Raw genomic sequence first — 11,304 nt, forward strand, 5'->3', positions numbered from 1 at the left:
ATTTCTTAGCGGTATTCATGAATTAGTGCATCAGTGTGCATCAAAGCCCCTAAAATATGAAGCCTGCTTTTTTAAGTACACACACATGTACAGTAAAAAAAATTTTTTTGTTTCTACATTCCGAGAAATCTTTATTTCTACTGAATGTAATAGACCATTTACAATGAACAAGTAATTAGTCAAATTGACTAGTTTACTGCAGCAAGAGGTATCCAAATATAATATAACTGCTTTTAATTTCATTATTAAACTTACAGGTTAGATTCAACACTCCCCATTCCAACAAAATATGGAAATGTTATCAGAGATCCTTTTTGACGCAATATTTTTCTTTAGGTTATACATATAAATACACCTTGAAAATTTTCTTCAGTGTATAAACCTTAACATTTGACAGCTAAAGTGTTCAATAATGAACTCAAACTATTTCTTAGAATGAATTTTGACACATTAGAATTACATAAAATTGTAGAATTTTCAAATTATCTTAATTAAGGTACATAAATTTAGCATTATTTGTGCGGTAAAAATGGTCTTTAAAATTTTATTCCTCGCTACAAATCAATTGAAAGGGAGCACAAAGTTGTAACAATTTTAATATATTTCTACGTGTGATTAATGAAAAGAAAACGCTTTGGTCAATAAACAAGTCCACAGAGTACACGTCAAACTGCAAAGCATAAAACAACACAAACTAATATGTTTATCAGTCTGTATTAAACTTTCCTTTAGTGTTAACCTTATAATGATTTACCAATATTCCTATTCAAATGTTAGGGAAATGTATTATTAAGATGTAAAATGTGTGGTCTTTAAAAGCATTGGTACAGACTTCAAAATTCAGATTCGGACAGATTCAATATACCTTTTTGCACTCAAAATCAAAGAAATTAAAGAAACTGAAACAGCTGTTTCATATTTGGATATATTTGAGAGAGTAAGACATTAATAGCAAACTAACAGCAAAACTTTATGATAAAAGTCATCATTGAAAGAAAGGAAAACCGACACATTAAATAGAATTATCAATAATTTATTCCAGAATTAAAGAAGAGGTACATACCAAATGATATTGTGTATGTTACATAATAAATTCATATTAGATAACATATAATGAAGCGATGCTTTCTGAGAGAGAATATCACATTGTTGACTATGCTTCTAAAAAATGCATCCAAGAACAAAACTAGTGCATATGTGTCGTAAAAACTAAAATACTATTGGATAGTTCATAAAATTTAAATCTAGAGTTGAAATTTTATATGAAAAGATAGAAATATCGTAAATTGTAACAGGTAATAAAACGGGGTGAACAATTTAAGGCCAAAACGTATGAATAACTATCAAAATTGTTCTTAAAAAGGGAATATAATTGGGTGTTTCCGTCATTTGTTATTTGTCAACAGGTATGATTATAACAAAGAAATATTATAAATGAGCAAATGTTTTGATAAATTATTTCGTCAAATAATAATAAGAGTTGTAGAATACTTTGGAATTATACGATTCTGAAGTTACCGGTATCCTTCATCAGAGGTACGTTGGACCTTACAGAACCTAGATTGTGCTTTTATAGCTTTATTGGTTAATTGATTGATGTCGTTTTACGTCCCATTCGTAGAATTCTTCACTCATATAGAGAAGTCACCATATACCCGTCAAGGGCTTCGACTTTTGACCTTTACTCGGCACTCAGGGCAATGGAGCAGTGAGGGATTTTTATAGTCCTAACGCCTGCCGTGACACGGGGTCTCGGTTTTTCAGGTCTCATTTGAATGACCCGCAACTTTCATTTCAAAGTGCCTCGCGCATGGTGAAAGAATAGTTGCTACCTATTTTTTATTAACTTAGGCCAGTCGCGGCCGAGATTCGAACTCACGAAGCGAGTTCTCTACCGACTGAGCTAACGTGACGGTTTTATAGCTTTGCAGTTCTAAAACGAGAAGAGTACACGTAATTGCGATGAAAAATGTTCATCATCTGTTTGCCTTTCTAGCTGTCTATCTGCTTGGCAGTGGGTGAACTTTTTTGGAATTTCGAAACACATTAACTCCATAAATTTGATCAATTTTCAACTTATCTGGTATACATGTGAAACATTCATTATATTTTTTTTATCAGTGAGAGTGCTGACGAGATTGATAAATCTAGATTTTAAAAAAAATCTTTTTTCAAAAGACAACTATGATAATGGCAGTATTTTATTCAAACTAAATTTGCAAATAAACTTATCCAATACTGTATAAGTGGAAATTTTAGCGAGACGCAAATTAAGCGATTTGTCCTTAAAACTGGTATTTTATTTTTAGCGAGATGTAATTTTAGCAATTTAAAATGAAGCTAAAGAAGCTATTACAAATAAAACACAATTAATTTTGGCAATCAGAAGTTGGACGGTTATTCGCTATTCGCTATTCGCCATTCGAATGGCGAACCGCAGGCTGTCTGCCGTTCGCTATTCAAATTACCGTAAATGTCCTAATAATTTTTTTTTCAAAAAACTTTAAAAACGCATCATAATCCGTGTTTAAGAAGAAAAGCAATGTTTTCACTTAAAGAAGAGGACTGAGGACCCCAAACCAATGCAGCTAGCCTGACCAAAATGATGACTATTTAGCTAGCCTGGTCAAAATTGGATAAAAAAAACTTGAATACAATAATAACTATTTGTACATCTTCAAATTCTTACAGGAGATGGGTATGGGAGGGACCCTTCCACTGTTAAAAGGAATTTATGTTACAAGACCGGGAACCTATTTAGCTAGCCCGAGGAAAATTTAAAAAAAAAACCTTATAATTCTATTATATGTATTTCTTAATAAGGGTACATTGCCCGGGGGTCTGGTTAACATCGAAGATCCCATATTTAGACCTTCATATTTTTACAGGGGAGGGGTATGGGAGGGACCCTTCCACTGTCAAAAGGAATTTATGTTACAAGACCGGGAACCCATTTAGCTAGCCCGAAGAAAATTTAAAAAAAAACCTTATAATTCTATTATATGTATTTCCTAATAAGGGTACATTGCCCTGGGGTGTGGCTATCATCGAAAATCCTATATTTAGATCTTCATATTTTTACAGGGGAGAGGCATGGGCAGGACCCTCCTACTGTCAAAGGGAATTTATGTTACAAGACCGGGAACCCATTTAGCTAGCCCAAAGAAAATTTAAAAAAAAAAAAGCCTTATAATTCTATTATATGTATTTCCTAATAAGGGTACATTGCCCGGGGGTCTGGCTAACATCGAAGATACCATATTTAGACCTTCATATTTCTACAGGGCAGGGGTATGGGAGGGACCCTTCCACTGCTAAAAGGAATTTATGTTACAAGACCGGGAACCCATTTAGCTAGCCCGGAGAAAGCTAAAAAACGTATAATTCTATTATATGTATTTCCTAATAAGGGTACATTGCCCGGGGGGCTGGCTAACATCGAAGATCCCATATTTAGAACTTCATATTTTTACAGGGGATGGGTATGGGAAGGACCCTTCCACTGTTAAAAGGAATTCATGTTACAAGACCGGAAACCTATTTAGCTAGCCCGGAGAAAATTGGAAAAAAGCCTTATAATTCTACTATATGTATTTCCTAATAAGGGTACATTGCCCGGGGGTCTTGCTAACATCGAAGATCCCATATTTAGACCTTCATATTTTTACAGGGGAGGGGTATGGGAGGGACCCTTCCACTGTTAAAAGGAATTTATGTTACAAGACCGGGAACCCATTTAGCTAGCCCGAAGAAAATTAAAAAAAAAACCCTTATAATTCTATTATATGTATTTCCTAATAAGGGTACATTGCCCGGGGTCTGGCTAACATCGAAGATCCCATATTTAGACCTTCATATTTTTACAGGGGAGGGGTATGGGAGGGACCCTTCCACTGTTAAAAGGAATTTATGTTACAAGACCGGAAATCCATTTAGCTAGCCCGAAGAAAATTGGAAAAAAGCCCTATAATGCTATTATATGTATTTCTGAATAAGAGTACATTGCCCTGGGGTCTCTCTAACATCGAAGATCCCATATTTAGACCTTCATATTTTTACAGGGGAGAGGTATTGGGAGGACCCTCCTACTGTCAAAGGGAATTTATGTTACAAGACCGGGAACTCATTTAGCTAGCCCAAAGAAAATTAAAAAAAAACCTTATAATTCTATTATATGTATTTCCTAATAAGGGTACATTGCCCGGGGGTCTGGCTAACATCGAAGATACCATATTTAGACCTTCATATTTTTACAGGGGAGGGGCATTGGGAGGACCCTCCTACTGTCAAAGGGAATTTATGTTACAAGACCGGGAATCCATTTAGCTAGCCCGAAAAAAATAAAAAAAAAACCTTTTAATTCTATTATATGTATTTCCTCATAAGGATTCATTGCCCGGGGGTCTGACTAACATCGAAGATCCCATATTTAGACCTTCATATTTCTACAGGGGAAGGGGTATAGGAGGGACCCTTCCACTGTTAAAAGGAATTTATGTTACAAGACCGGGAACTCATTTAGCTAGCCCGAAGAAAATTGGAAAAAAGCCTAATAATTCTATTATATGTATTTCCTAATAAGGGTACATTGCCCGGGGGTCTGGCTAACATCGAAGATCCCATATTTAGACCTTCATATTTTTACAGGGGAGGGGTATTGGGAGGACCCTCCTACTGTCAAAGGGAATTTATCTTACAAGACCGGGAACCCATTTAGCTAGCCCGAAGAAAATTTAAAAAAACCCTTATAATTCTATTATATGTATTTCCTAATAAGGGTACATTGCCCGGGGGGCTTGCTAACATCGAAGATCCCATATTTAGACCTTCATATTTTTATAGGGGAGGGGTATGGGAGGGACCCTTCCACTGTTAAAAGGAATTTATGTTACAAGACCGGAACCCATTTAGCTAGCCCGAAGAAAATAAAAAAAAAACCTCATAATTCTATTATATGTATTTCCTAATAAGTGTACATTGCCCCGGGGTCTTGCTTACATCGAAGATCCCATATTTAGACCTTCATATTTTTACAGGGGAGGGGTATTGGATGTGCCCTCCTACCATCAAAGGGAATTTATGTTACAAGACCGGGAACCCATTTAGCTAGCCCGAAGAAATTTTTTTAAAAAGCCTTATAATTCAATTATATGTATTTCCTAATAAGGGTACATTGCCCTGGGGTCTGGCTAACATCGAAGATCCCATATTTAGACCTTCATATTTTTACAGGGGAGGGGTATTGGAGGGACCCTTCCACTGTTAAAAGGAATTTATGTTACAAGACCGGGAACCCATTTAGCTAGCCCGAAGAAAATAAAAAAAAAACCTTATAATTTTATTATATGTATTTCCTAATAAGGGTACATTGCCCGGGGGTCTTGCTAACATCGAAAATCCCATATTTAGACCTTCATATTTTTATAGGGGAGGGGTATGGGAGGGACCCTTCCACTGTTAAAAGGAATTTATGTTACAAGACCGGGAACCTATTTAGCTAGCCCGGAGAAAACTGGAAAAAAAAACGTATAATTCTATTATATGTATTTCCTAATAAGAGTACACTGCCCTGGGGTCTGGCTAACATCGAAGATCCCATAATTAGACCTTCATATTTTTACAGGGGAGGGGTATTGGGAGGACCCTCCTACTGTTAAAGGGAATTTATGTTACAAGAAAAAAAGCCTTATAATTCTATTATATGTACTGGGAACCCATTTAGCTAGCCCAAAGAAAATTAAAAAAAAACCTTTTTATTCTATTATATGTATTTCCTAATAAGGGTACATTGCCCGGGGGTCTGGCTAACATCGAAGATCCCATATTTAGACCTTCATATTTTTACAGGGGAGGGGTATTGGAGGGACCCTCCTACTGTCAAAGGGAATTTATGTTACAAGACCGGGAACCCATTTAGCTAGCCCGAAGAAAATTTAAAAAAAACCCTTATAATTCTATTATATGTATTTCCTAATAAGGGTACATTGCCCGGGGGTCTGGCTTACATCGAAGATCCCATATTTAGACCTTCATATTTTTACAGGGGAGGGGTATTGGATGTGCCCTCCTACCATCAAAGGGAATTTGTGTTACAAGACCTGGAACCCATTTAGCTAGCCCGGAGAAATTGGAAAATAAACCGTATAATTCTATTTTATGTATTTCTGAATAAGAATACATTGCCCGGGAGTCTGGTTAACATCGAAGATCCCATATTTAGACCTTCATATTTTTACAGGGGAGGGGTATGGGAGGGACCCTTCCACTGTTAAAAGGAATTTATGTTACAAGACCGGGAATCCATTTAGCTAGCCCGAAGAAAATTGGAAAAAAACGTATAATTCTATTATATGTATTTCTGAATAAGAGTACATTGCCCTGGGGTCTGGCTAACATCGAAGATCCCATATTTAGACCTTCATATTTTTACAGGGGAGGGGTATGGGAGGGACCCTTGCACTGTTAAAGGGAATTTATGTTACAAGACCGGGAACCCATTTAGCTAGCCCGAAGAAAATTGGAAAATAAACCGTATAATTCTATTATATGTATTTCTGAATAAGAGTACATTGCCCTGGGGTCTGGCTAACATCGAAGATCCCATATTTAGACCTTCATATTTTCAAAGGGGAGGGGTATTGGGAGGACCCTCCTACTGTCAAAGGAAATTTATGTTACAAGACCGGGAATCCATTTAGCTAGCCCGAAGAAAATAAAAAAAAAACCTCATAATTCTATTATATGTATTTCCTAATAAGTGTACATTGCCCGGGGGTCTGGTTAACATCGAAGATCCCATATTTAGACCTTCATATTTTTACAGGGGAGGGGTATTGGAGGGGCCCTCCTACTGTCAAAGGGAATTTATGTTACAAGACCTGGAACCCATTTAGCTAGCCCGGAGAAATTGGAAAATAAACCGTATAATTCTATTATATGTATTTCTGAATAAAAGTACATTGCCCGGGGGTCTGGCTAACATCAAAAGGTATTTATGTTTCAAGACCGGAATTATTTTTATGAATTAGCTTGCCCGGATAAAATTGGAAGAAATACGTCAATGAGATTTTAGAACGCAGTTTGCACTTTGAGGGTGGGGTACTAGGGTTCAGTTACGACTTCTGTGAAATATTGGTGATGGAACCATCTCTAGTTTCCAAGATAGAGCCCTCAAGTTTTCAGCCCTACTATACTATACGAATGTAATGGTTTGGGCTGTGGATATCGGCTTGAATAGCTTAGTTGGTAGAGCACCTGACTGGAGATGCATGGGTCCAGGGTTCGATTCCCGGTTCAGCCATACATTTTCTCCTTTCCTGTTACAGATTTGGTGTTGTTGACCACCCCTGGAATTGCAGGTGAGAGTCCTGCCAGGGGCAATAAGAACTTGGGTTGTGTCTTCGAGGGCGAAGACAATTTAAGGAGGGAGGAATGTAATGGTTTGGGCCGTGGATATCGGCCTGGATAGCTCAGTAGATAGTGCACCTGACTAGAGATACAGGGGTCTCGGGTTCGATTCCCGGTCCAGCCATACATTTTCTCCTTTCCTGTTACAGATTTGGTGCCGTTGACCACCCCTGGAATTGCAGGTGAAAGTCCTTCCAGGGGCAATAAGAACTTGGGTTGTGTCTTCGTCCTGTCTTCGAGGGCGAAGACAATTTAAGGAGGGAGGAATGTAATGATTTGGGCTGTGGATATCGGCCTTAATAGCTCAGTTGGTAGACCACCTGACTGGAGATGCAGGGGTCCCGGATTCGATTCCCAGTCCAGCCATACATTTTCTCCTTTCCTGTTACACGAATAAACATCGGGCTCAATACGTAGAATATATCTACCACTTTCTATCTGTGGGCTTCCTTTAGATTGCACAACAGTATTAAATTCAGCTATACTGTATATTCTTACCAAAATTACGCAAGTTTGAAAAGATGTAATTAATTTAAAACAAACTTCTGAGAAGTTTAATTTTAGATCTTTAAAAAGATTTTATTACCAAAAAAGTACATAGCTACGGAAGCCCATCGAAAAATATTTTTGAATCTGATGTAACGAATTGTCGAATTATTTATTCGTTATAGCAATTTCTTTGAATTCGTTATAATGAATTTAATCTGTTATAACAAATTTGTTGATTTTGTTACAACGAATTCAAGAATTTGATAAAACGAATTAAACTGGCTATAACAGATTCTAAAACTTGTTATAACACATTGAATTCGTTTAAACGAATTCCATAGTTTGTTATAACGAATTAAATTCATTAAAACGATTTCGACAAATCATTATATCGAATTCATATGTATTTTTCTATAGACCCTGATTATTGAATTTGATTAAACGAATTTAATTTGTTATAACAATCTTTAGAATTTGTCTAAACGAATTTAATTTATGACAAATTTTGAATTCGTTTTAACGAATTTAAATCGTTATTACAAATTGAAGAATTCGTTAGAATGAAATCAACTAATTTGTTATAACAGATTAAAATCGTTATAACAAATTCAAAGAAATTGTTATAATGAATAAAATTTCTTATAACAAATTCGACAATTCGTTATATCAAATTTCAAAAATATTTTTATAGGTACTAAATGGGCTTCCGTACATAGCCATCCAGCAAATCACGAAAGTTTGTTTCGGTCGAAGTCGAGCAGGTGCCTGAAAATCAAGTCTAAAGCCTAATCACTCCTCTCTCAAATAAAGTATACAAAAAAATCACCATGCCCTAAATTTTAATAAATCTGGTCAATATAGAAAGTTTACGTGTTGTTTTTCATCTCAATAAAAAATCAGCTCCATTCTCTTATCAAAATGCTAGAATCGGAAGTGGAGATTCAGGAATTATTTTGCGTCAGCCATGATGTGACGTAAACTCTAGTGAAATACTGTTATGACACCTGTAAATAGCAGGTTCACTCGAGAATCCAGCTCACTGAATTAAAACAGGAAACTCAATTAAAGTAAACAGCTTATTATTATACACCCGCATGAAAAGCTGGATAATATATAGTAATCGGGTAGTCCGTCCGTCTGTTACGCTATGGGGTACCTATCTCTTATCCGCAACTCCTCTTTTACCACTGAATGAAATTTAATGAGACTTTCACAGAATCTTTTTTATATACTGTAATTGTGACCTTTTATTTTACTTTTTGATCGGACATATATTTTGAGTTTTCCAGAACAAAACAATGACACTGCCATTTTTTCCATAATATTGAAGGTACCCATCTCTTTTATATCCGCAACTATCTCCTCCTATACCACTGAATAATATTTAATGATACTTTCACAGATTTTGCATTACATAATTTCATTGTGCACCTGAAATTTTACTTTTTATCTGACACTTGGGACTCCAGGAGCTAAACAGTGACATGGGAGGCTGGGGCAATGAGCTCGTTGCACTCAGTACCTCTAGTTTTCTTTAAATTGTGTTAAACTAGAATTGTTCAAAAGGGACAATACCTCCGAAAGTTTTTTCAAAGAAAGTGCCAAGTTACTAATATTAGTATTGGTGTTCACAATTTGTTTAAACATTGAGTTAAAGGCTTTTAATTCCAAAAAAAAAACACTGACTTTGTCAGTTGATGCCTTACTTTGACATTTGAACATGCGCTATGTATGGATATTTGTGATTGATAAAGGAATTAAATTATTTCGAGTGAAAATATGGACAAGACCTTGAACTTGCCCAAATAAAATAGAAACTCATCTCTGAAAGATATTGATCGAATATGAACTCATTTTTCTTCCTACAGTGACCTTGAACTTACACATATAACCTTGAATAATGGTCAAGTCAAACTCTAGCAATCTTTGTATCAAAGAAGAACCCACAAAATATCCATACGAAAGATATTGACCAGAAATAAATCATGCACTTTTCTTTTAGTGACCTTGAACTTGCACAAATTACTATGAGTCAAGGTCATGGCAGTGGTAAATTCAAGTTTTTTGCATGGGGAAGAAAATAACCTCAATTCATAAGTAATCGTAAATGGGAACTCAAAAAGTTTACACATAAAAAAGATATGGGCCGGACACAAATTATGAAATTTTTCTCTTAGTGACCTTGAACTACTCCAGCATGCTAGAGATTCACGGCGAGATACTTTTGACTTGGCGCCGCGTAACGGTATATAGGGAGAGTAAGGACGTTAACCGAGGCTCTTACTTGTAGGAGTAACCTTGAACGTGTCCTAATGACCTTTGGTTAAGGTCATGCCACATCCTTAGGTCATGGGCAACTTTTATAGGATCTTAAGCAATTTTTGTAGGAAAAAGTAGATTAAAAAGTTTCACCTTAAGAAAGATATGGATCAGATCCGTATGCACAGGCAACCAGACAGCAATCGAAACGAACAGATATTTCATAGATAATTCCTATATACCCCTTAAAACTTCTTTTTCAGATAAAAAGAAGAAAGATGAAACGTATGGCTTATACAAGTCATTTTGTTTTATTTATTTCAGTTAAAAAAACAAACAAACATAGGCCTTTCAGTCAATCAATCAATAGATATATCGACTTCATAAAAAGAGTATTGCCCCTTTCTTTGAAGTCGATATACACAACTGTATCTGTGGATCTATATCTGTATAATATCAAACAAAAGTTGATAATAAAACTTTTACAACTGAAAAAAAAATGAACTTATATTTTAGATATTGCTACTATAAAATGAAGAATTTGTCTTCATTTTCGTTGAGAAACAAAATTCAAAAAGGATGTGTTTGTGCAACACTGATGCCCCCAAATGGCAACATAGCAAAGGTCAAACATTTCTTACATGCAAATTTAATATATTTGTGTACAAAGTAGGGTATTCTCATTGGAAATACAATTGTGAAATATGAAAGTAGGCCAGGGTTTAAAGTTTTTTTTCATAAGTAATCTCCAAGGTCAAGGCAATTAGTATCCATTATAAGGTCTTGCAAAGAAGAATACATATGCAAAGCATGGAAGCCTTAGCTCTAACCCTTCAAAAGTTATGGCCAAGGTTACCGAGTTTAAAAAGTAGGTCTAACTCCTAGGTCAAAAGGTCATAATTCTTTATATTAAATGAAAGGTCTTGTCAAAAGGATTACATATATGAAATATCACTAGCACTAAGCGTTTAAAAGTTATGGCCAGGATTGAAGTTTTTTCATAAGTACTGAAATCTCCAAAGTCAAGGTCAAAAGTTCATGGTTATTAGTACCGAATGAAAGGACTTGCCACAAAAAATACATATAACGCATTCCAAAATCAAAACAGAAAATCTTTTTTTCTGTTTTAAGCATTTTGCCCTTAGGTAT

The sequence above is a fragment of the Saccostrea cucullata genome, unplaced genomic scaffold (assembly GCF_032062105.1).
Source record: "Saccostrea cucullata isolate Sc308-1 unplaced genomic scaffold, CSIRO_AGI_Scuc_v1 ctg3279, whole genome shotgun sequence".
Classification (NCBI taxonomy): Eukaryota; Metazoa; Mollusca; class Bivalvia; order Ostreida; family Ostreidae; genus Saccostrea; species Saccostrea cuccullata.